The 8,151-nt window shown below is 49.1% G+C and overlaps 1 protein-coding gene across 1 annotated transcript in view; it reads left to right on the forward strand.

Moving 5' to 3' along the window:
- LOC107124774 (focal adhesion kinase 1-like) overlaps positions 1-8,151 on the forward strand; it is a 26,738-nt gene that overhangs the window by 4,698 nt on the left and 13,889 nt on the right. The window contains exons 2-3 of the mRNA XM_015428284.1: positions 2,738-2,777; positions 6,352-6,458. The gene's annotated coding sequence lies outside the window, so the exon portion shown is untranslated. The remainder of the gene's footprint in view (positions 1-2,737; positions 2,778-6,351; positions 6,459-8,151) is intronic.

Genomic DNA, 8,151 nt, shown 5'->3' on the forward strand with positions numbered 1-8,151 from the left:
GGGTCTCGAACTGCTGAACTACCGACCTTCCACAGCCTGCAGTTCAGCGTCTTAACCACTTGAGCCACCCGAACGTCCGAGACTATTACTTCATGGGCTGGTTAAAGGGAAGCTATATATTCAAGACACTGTTTCCTAAACTTGTGTGTCTTTAAAAAGGCTGAATGTTAATTTTTTAAAAGTTTCCCCCCATTTTGAGATACTGTGCAGATACTGGGTTGAGATGTGTCTGCACCCAATAAGCGTGGCTGTTGGAACAGCTTGAGTCTCTGGTTTGTTAGGGCCCGATGGAGCGAAGCAGCTCTTGGTGCCCATCATGCTTGGATTGGGAGCATGCTTTCATTCATGCACCAGTTTGGTGTAGTGGTTAAGTGCGCGGACTCTGATCTGGGAGAGCCGGGTTTGATTCCCCACTCCTCCTCGCACCTGCTGGAGTGACCTTGGGCAAACCACAAGTTCTGTCAGAGCTGTTCTCTCAAGGACAGGTCTGGAAAGAGCTCTCTCAGCCCCACCTAGCTCACAGGGTGCCTGTTGTGGGGAGGGGAAGGGAAAGGAGTTTGTAAGCCACTCTGAGACTCCCTTGGGTAGTGAAGGGCGGGGTATTAATCCAGTCTCCTCCTCCTCCTGTGCTTGCACATGTGCAGCAGTGCTCTTTGAGCTCAGGGGAGCAGGAACTATGTAACTATGCCCCCCCCCCCATAGGACGTTGCTGATCATCTGTGATGAGGAGAGCAGGGACACGCAGGCCAGCCATGAGGTTGGTGCATTCCTAGCCCCGGCACTGTGGGCTTCGGCTTGTTTCTGCTATAGATGCAGAGCATACAGTTATCTTCCTTTATGGCTGTTCTAGTTCAAACCCCTGGCTGAAATGAAAGGCTCCTGGCCACTGCTGGAAGTGCATGTGTGCACCAGAGCTCCTGAGTTCCCCAGAATAAAGGCCAAGCATCTGTCTCTCACATGCCTTCCTCCTTCACATATAAAGTGTGTGTGTGTGGGGGGGGATCTAAGTTTTACATCAAATGGGGCTCAAACCTCATCCTGCTCCCCACACTTTGTCGCTTTAGGCAACGTCTCCCGCCCCCAGGGTCGCTTCTGTTATTTGAAGGGGGAGGTGGGGGAGGTTGGACAATAGACTTCAAGGAAGAGAGGGCAGGTTTGGCTCCCTCAGGTGTGTGATTCTCACTGTCTAGTCCAGTGATGGCGAACCTTTTAGAGACCGAGTGCCCAAACTGTGACCCAAAACCCACTTATTTATCGCAAAGTGCCAACACAGCAATTTAACCTGAATACTGAGGTTTTACTTTAGAAAAAACCACTCATACATTAACTTAACATGATCCAAACAAAGTAAGGAAAGGAATCCCAAATGCTTTCATTTACTTAAAATTATTTGACAGAGAATTCGACACTTTAATGATGGTCTGTGCCTGGCTGGGGCGATGGCATGTGTGCCCACGGGAAGGGCTCTGAGTGCCACCGCTGGCACCCGTGCCATAGGTTCGCCACCACTGGTCTAGTCTAATTCGAGCCTGAGCTTCATACCTTTTATCTCGGGTTAAGTGAGAAGAAGCCTTGATGAAGAGTCTTTTCCCTAATCTTTCCAGCTTTCAAGGGTGAAAGTTCAGTTAAGTTCATTTTTTCAAGCATATGTGTGTGTGATAGTGTGAGTGTGTGTGAGTGTATGTGAGGGAGGGAGGGAGAGAGAGAGAGAGAGAGAATGAATGAATGAATATATTAGCAAGGAAGGTAGCAACAGCTAGCAAGAACATGTTGAATGAATCAGTGCAGAGCATTATTGTGGGTTTATTGGTGGGAGCAGATGAGTTTGTGCAGGCACTCTGTGGCTTGGCACTGCTTTGGGAGGTGACCTCGGAATACTCTGGATATTGGCAGTTATCATTTATTGGATATGCCTTGATTAAAAGTCAGAGCAACCCAGCTGGTGCTCTTGCATAGGTTTAAGATCCCGGCCTATAAGCGTTCTCTATTCCAAGTCACTGTTCATACCACAAACCCGCCCCGCTCCGATTTCCTTAGGGCCCCACCCGGGTCAGCACTTTCAGTGCGCAATAGAAAACGCTGCAGATGCCCTTTTTCATTAAAAAAAAGCTTTTCCTAAATAAACGTTTCCCAAGAACTTGGAAACGAAAACAGCAGACGCAAATGTCACATTTGTTGCGCGGTGACCGTTCGGACTTTTATTTGAATTGGCAAGAGAGCTGGACAAATAACCATTAGGTTTCAAGCCTTCCCAAATTATTAATCGAGGCCTTTTGATTGTGAAACAGAACCATAATTGCTTTGGGGGGGCTGTTAATCTCCTCTATTATTTTGGAACAATAAGGAAAGACCTTTTCAAACTCCATTTCTGCGGGCTCGGTAGCCATGATTTATTTTAATTGAGGTATTTTTGGACTGAAGGCATAGTTTGCTATAAAATTCCAATCTGTTTGAGTAACAGATAACAGTGACTTAACTTGGATATATCGCACAGATACAGGGCAAAACAGTCTGTGATAAAGGGGTCTTTTTTTATTCCTCAGGAGCATGATTTACACTCAGAGTTTGTTTTTTCTCCTGACATTTGAGACAGATGGGAGAGGGAGAAATATGCCAGGCATTTCTTTGTGGTTGGATCAACCTCTGATGCTTAGGGTTGGGGGCAGGGGGTGTTCAATGGAGGGAGGGGGTTGCACATAAACACTGTGATGGACTAAATTTATTGTCCTTTTTCCAGGCCTCTAACCAGCATATTTATCAGCCTGTGGGTAAACCAGGTAAGCCATAAACAGATAGCTTGACTTGAACTCTTATTTCTCTCCCCTTTTTCTCTTGTTTTTTTTGGGGGGAGGATACCTCAGAGACTGGAGAGGTAAGCCACGTTTTTCCAGTAGCAACTCAAGAGGAATCCCATGCGTTCAAGCATGGACAGCTTCAAGAGCAGAAGTCCATCGGTGGCTATTAGCCACAAGGTAGAGATAGGGACTCTCAGTCTGGGGCAAGGGATGCTCTGTCTTTTTGATGCTTGGGGGGTGGGTCAACAGTGGGAGGGGGCTTCTAGTGTCCTGGCCCCACTGCTGGACCTCCTGATGGCACCTGGTATTTTTGGGCACTGTGTGACAGAGTGTTCGACTGGATGGGCCATTGGCCTTATCCAACATTGGCTTCTCTTATGTAGAACATGATCTCTAGCTCAACAGCAAGGGAGCAAGGGGGCCGATAGTGCCTCAGTTCCTGCCTGGCTTGAACTCTTCAGGAGCATCTCAGTGCCCTTGGGAGAGGCCGTGGCTCAGTGGCAGAGCATCTGCTTTGCATGCAGAAGGTCCCCGGCTCAATCCCCGGCATCTCCAGTTAAGAGGACGAGGTGGTGGGTGATGGGAAAGACCTCTTCCTGAGACCCTGGAGAGCCACTACCAGTCTGAGCAGACAAGGCTGACCTTGGTGGATTCGGTAGACGGCAGCTTCATGCGTCCATGCTTGTCCAAAGCCAGGAGAACCGTTTGAGAAGGAATCCAGGGTCCCTTCCGCTGTCCGTCTGGACATTGCTTGCCTCAGCAATAACAGGTTTATGGGTGGGTAGAAGTGTTCCCTCTAAGCTGAGTTAGTGTGAGCTAGCTCACAGTTTCTTAGCCTCCGGCTCCCACATTTTCGTCTTCGCTCAGGAAGGGATGGCTCCAGAGCAAACTAATTTATGAAGCAGCCAAATCGCTCGCTCGCAACTTTAATGCCAGGAGCTCACAAAGTAGGATTTTTCCTCACAAGACCACACAGCTGAGAGGGAGCATTGGTGGGTCGTGAACACCGTGGGTGCCAAGTGGCCTGCAGAAAATATGCCCCGTTCCTGTAACAGAGGCTTAATGAAATGTTATTTCCCAAGTGATGTTATTTACCTCCGTGTCACGAAAGGGTTTGCCAGCCCTTTCCCACGCATTTAAGGCTCAGTTCCAGGAACATTTTTCCAGAATGGGCCGTAGCTCCGTGGAAGAGCCTTGGCTCTGCACGCAGAAGGTCCCAACTTCAGTCTCCAGCAACTCCAGTTAAAAGGGCCAGGCGGTAGGCGATGTGAAAGACCTCAGCCTGAGACGCTGAAGAGCTGCTGCGAGTCGGAGTAGGCAATACTGACCATGATGGGCCAAGCGGACCTGATCCGATACAAGACGGCTTCATGGGTTCATGTCTTCTCCAGGCCAGTTGGCAGTTGTGGTGGACCACAGTGACCCAAGGTGACGAGTGCCAGATGGGTTTAGAGCAGCCTAGAATAATGACTTGGATCACACACAACTCAGGAGTGGCTGTTCCAAGTTAACTCCTTTGAGTAAATGTATAACTTAAGTACGACATTGTGAATTGTCTCCAGTTTGGAAATATGAAGCGAGTTTGGTTGACAATTGCTTTAAGCTATACCTTAAATTGTTTGTTGTATTTATTTATGTAGAGAATATATATATGCTGCCTCTCCAGAGAGCTGCTTGAGGCAGTTTTCATAGTTTAAAAAAATATCCTATAACAATATCATAAAACAACAGGGTATAATCATCAATAGTAAACCAAGCCATAAATAAAGAAGAGGAGAAGAGATTGGATTTATGCCCCGCCCTTCACTACCCGAAGGAGTCTCAGAGCAGCTTACAAACTCCTTTCCCTTCCCCTCCCCACAACAGACACCCTGTGAGGTTAGGTGGGACTGAGAGAGCTCTGACAGAAATGGCTCTTTTTCAAGGATAGCTCTTGCCAGAACTATGGCTTGCCCAAGGTCATCCAGCAGGTGCAAGTGGAGGAGTGGGGAATCAAACCCGGTTCTCCCAGATCAGAGTCCGCGCACTCAACCACTACACCAAACCAAGTTAATATACATGTATTCAGATGTCACATACAAACACCCATTTGTTCATTTGACAAGGCTCAGGATTTGCACTTTGTTTAAGAATATGAAACAAGCCACAGTCTGTCAATCGGCCCCTTTTTGGATACCAAAAAAAGCTCTTCTCTTTCAGTCCTCAAAGGCTGAGACATTCAAAGGTCTGCAAGCAAAATTAGTTTTCCCCATTAGTTGTTCTAGATTTTCCGGGCTGTACAGCCGTGGTCTTGGCATTGTAGGACCTAACGTTTTGCCAGCAGCTGTGACTGGATGCCAGGTCAGGTCCTACAATGCCAAGACCATGGCCGTACAGTCCGGAAAATCTAGAACAACTAATGAACTCCGGCCGTGAAAACCTTCAACAAGATATTACTTTTTTCCCACCTCCCTGTTCCCAAGGCAACCCCCCTCTATTTACTTATTTTGCCCTCCAGTCACAGCTGACTTATGGTGGCCCTGTGGGGTTTTCAAGGCAAGAGACATTCAGAGGTGGTTTGCCATGGCCTGCCCTCTGCATAGCAACCCTGGCCTTCCTTGGTAGTCTCCCATCCAAGTACTAAACCAAGGCCGACCCTGCTTAGCTTCTGAGATCTGATGAGATCAGCCTTGCCTGGGCCATCCAGGACAGGGCAAGTGACATTCAGAGGTGGTTTGCTATTGCCTGCCTCTGCGTAGCAACCCTGGACTTCCTTGGAGGTCTCCCATCCAAGTACTAAACCAGGGTTGACCCTGCTTAGCTTCTGAGATCTGAGGAGATCAGACCAGCCTGGGCCATCCAGGTCGGGGCCCAATCCCCTCTCCTCCCCCTGCAGGGGGAGGAGCAATTGGTGTAAATGCCCCCCCCCCCGGTCTCCAGTGGAAAATAACTGTGGGTCTTGACCAGTAACTTGCCCGGAGCCGCCCTATTAGCTGATGGCGGAGGAGGGAATTTGGGTATTTCTGACATTAGTGGTGTTCACAGATAAAAACAAACAAGAAGATTGGAAGAGCTGGTTTGTATACCCTGCTTTTCTATACCCTAGGGAGTCTCTAAGTGGCTTACAATTGCCTTCCCCTCCCCTCCCCACAACAGGCACCTTGTGAGCTGGGTGGGGCCTGGCCCAAGGTCACCCAGCTGGCTGCATGCGGAGAAGTGGGGAGTCAAACCCGGTTCTCCCAGATCAGAGTCCCCCCGTTCTTACCCACTCACCCCACCATGCTGGCTCTCAAACAAGTTTGGATTTATTTTTATGGTCGTTGATAAAGAATGGCTTGATGTGATGTGTTCAGTGCCAACATCGAACTGTTCCTAACGTTTTCTTTTTTTCAAGGCTTGATTTGTGTGTGAGCGTGAGTGTGTGTGGGGGGGTTCCTAATGAAGATCGAACCTGAAAGTGTTTTTTGGTGCATTCTAACTCCCCATTACTGTGATTAAATGAAGCTAACAACAGCAGGGGTTTCCCCCCCCCCCTTTATTGTTACATATAAGGTGTTTTTTCCTTTGCTTTTGCTAGATCATTCTGCCCCACCAAAGAAACCGCCTCGCCCCGGAGCTCCTGGCCACCTGGGTAGCCTCGCCAGCCTCAACAGCCCCGTGGACAGCTACAATGAGGGGGTCAAGGTACACTCTCAGTGCCACCTGCTGGCCGCAGACTCCTCCACCACCCCCTTTCACGGTGTGGATTTCCCTCCCTCACCCGTTTCCTCCTCCTCCAGTTTGCCTCCCTGTCTCCTTTCCTCCCTACTGTCCGCTCTTCTAGCCTCGGGGCTAGCCTCGGGGAAAATCGGTCTGGCGTCGGAAGGGGGGGCGGACTCTGGTGAGCCTGGTTGCGGGTGCGCGCCTGTGGTTGCCGGGAGGGCCTGGGGGGGTGTCCGAAAGCGCCGAGCCTGCTGTCTTTGCACTGCGCGGAGCCGTCTCCCGACCAGTCTCTTGCAGGTGCCCGGCCGGGCTGCCTTGTCTCTCCCCCCCCCCTTTAGAGTCCAGAGCCGCACCTTCATCAGCAACAGAGTTTTTACAAGGTGTGAGCTTTTGTGTACAAACGCACTTCTTCCGATACAGTGAAACAGAATTTCCTCACCCTTTACATATAGGAAGACAGTAGAAGTGCTTTGGAGTCCAGAGCGGCAGCTTTAAGACCAACAGAGTTTTATGCAAGTACACTTCTTCCGATACAGTGAAACAGAATTTCCTCAACCCTTACATATAGGAAGACAGTAGAACAGCTTTAGAGTCCAGAGCGGCACCCTTAAGACCAACAGAGTTTTATTCAAGTTGTGAGCCAGTTGTTTGCCACACTGTCAATGAGTTGTGAAGCCGTCAACATTATTGTTCCTAACGCGGAAATGGGACCAAAGCCTACCAAAACCCAACTTCAGCAGTTTGTTTAAGACAGAAACATTTCTGTAACTCGTGGTACCCAAAGAAAGGAAATCGTCACCTTGTGTCAGGGGCCAGTCATCTTTTATCTCTCCACCTTCAGGATTCGGATTCTCTGTGGAGATGGCCACGCGGTTCAACCGCAGGCTAAGGATCAAACAGTGCAGTCTTTCAGATGAGGCCAAGGCCAAAACTCATGGCCTACACATTTTTGACGTAGAGTAAGGGAACGTAACGAGGCCTCTTTAAGATAATAGTAAAGATAATGGTTCCCCTTGCTCGAAAGCCAGTCGAATCCGACTCTAGGGATGCGGTGCTCATCTCCGTTTCCAAGCCGAAGAGCCAGCGCTGTCTGAAGACTTCTCCGTGGTCATGTGGCCGGCATGACTAGACGCTGAGGCGGACGGAGAGCTGTTACCTTCCCACCGAAGCGGTACCTGTTGATCTACTTGCAATTTCTTGCTTTCAAAGTGCTAGGTTGGCAGGAGCTGGGGCCAGAGACGGGAGCTCACTCCCGTCTTTGCGGCACTTGGGTCTCGAACTGCTGAACTACCGACCTTCCGGTCTGCAGTTCAGCGTCTTAAACACTTGAGCCACCGCAGCCCCATCTTTAAGATACTAGCCACCTTTTAATCATACCAAGCCAAGTGATACATTCAGACCCAATACGTTTATTTATTTTTAGTTATTTATTTTCATTTATACCCCGCCCTCCCCGCACGCGGGCTCAGGGCGGCTTACACAGGCACAAAAGTGTGATAAAAATGCAACAGAACAATTAAGGCACAAGTGCAGTAAAAGTCGACAGTTAAAACAGTTTAGGCAAAAATGCACATCTCACAGGATACATAATGACTACAATACTTACTCCCTATTGCATATCCCAATGGGGTCAAAAAAGGGGGGGGATGCCATGGGCCACGATATTTCAGCTGGC

The sequence above is a fragment of the Gekko japonicus genome, unplaced genomic scaffold (genome assembly GCF_001447785.1).
Source record: "Gekko japonicus isolate JY-2015 unplaced genomic scaffold, Gekko_japonicus_V1.1 scaffold2635, whole genome shotgun sequence".
Taxonomy (NCBI): Eukaryota; Metazoa; Chordata; class Lepidosauria; order Squamata; family Gekkonidae; genus Gekko; species Gekko japonicus.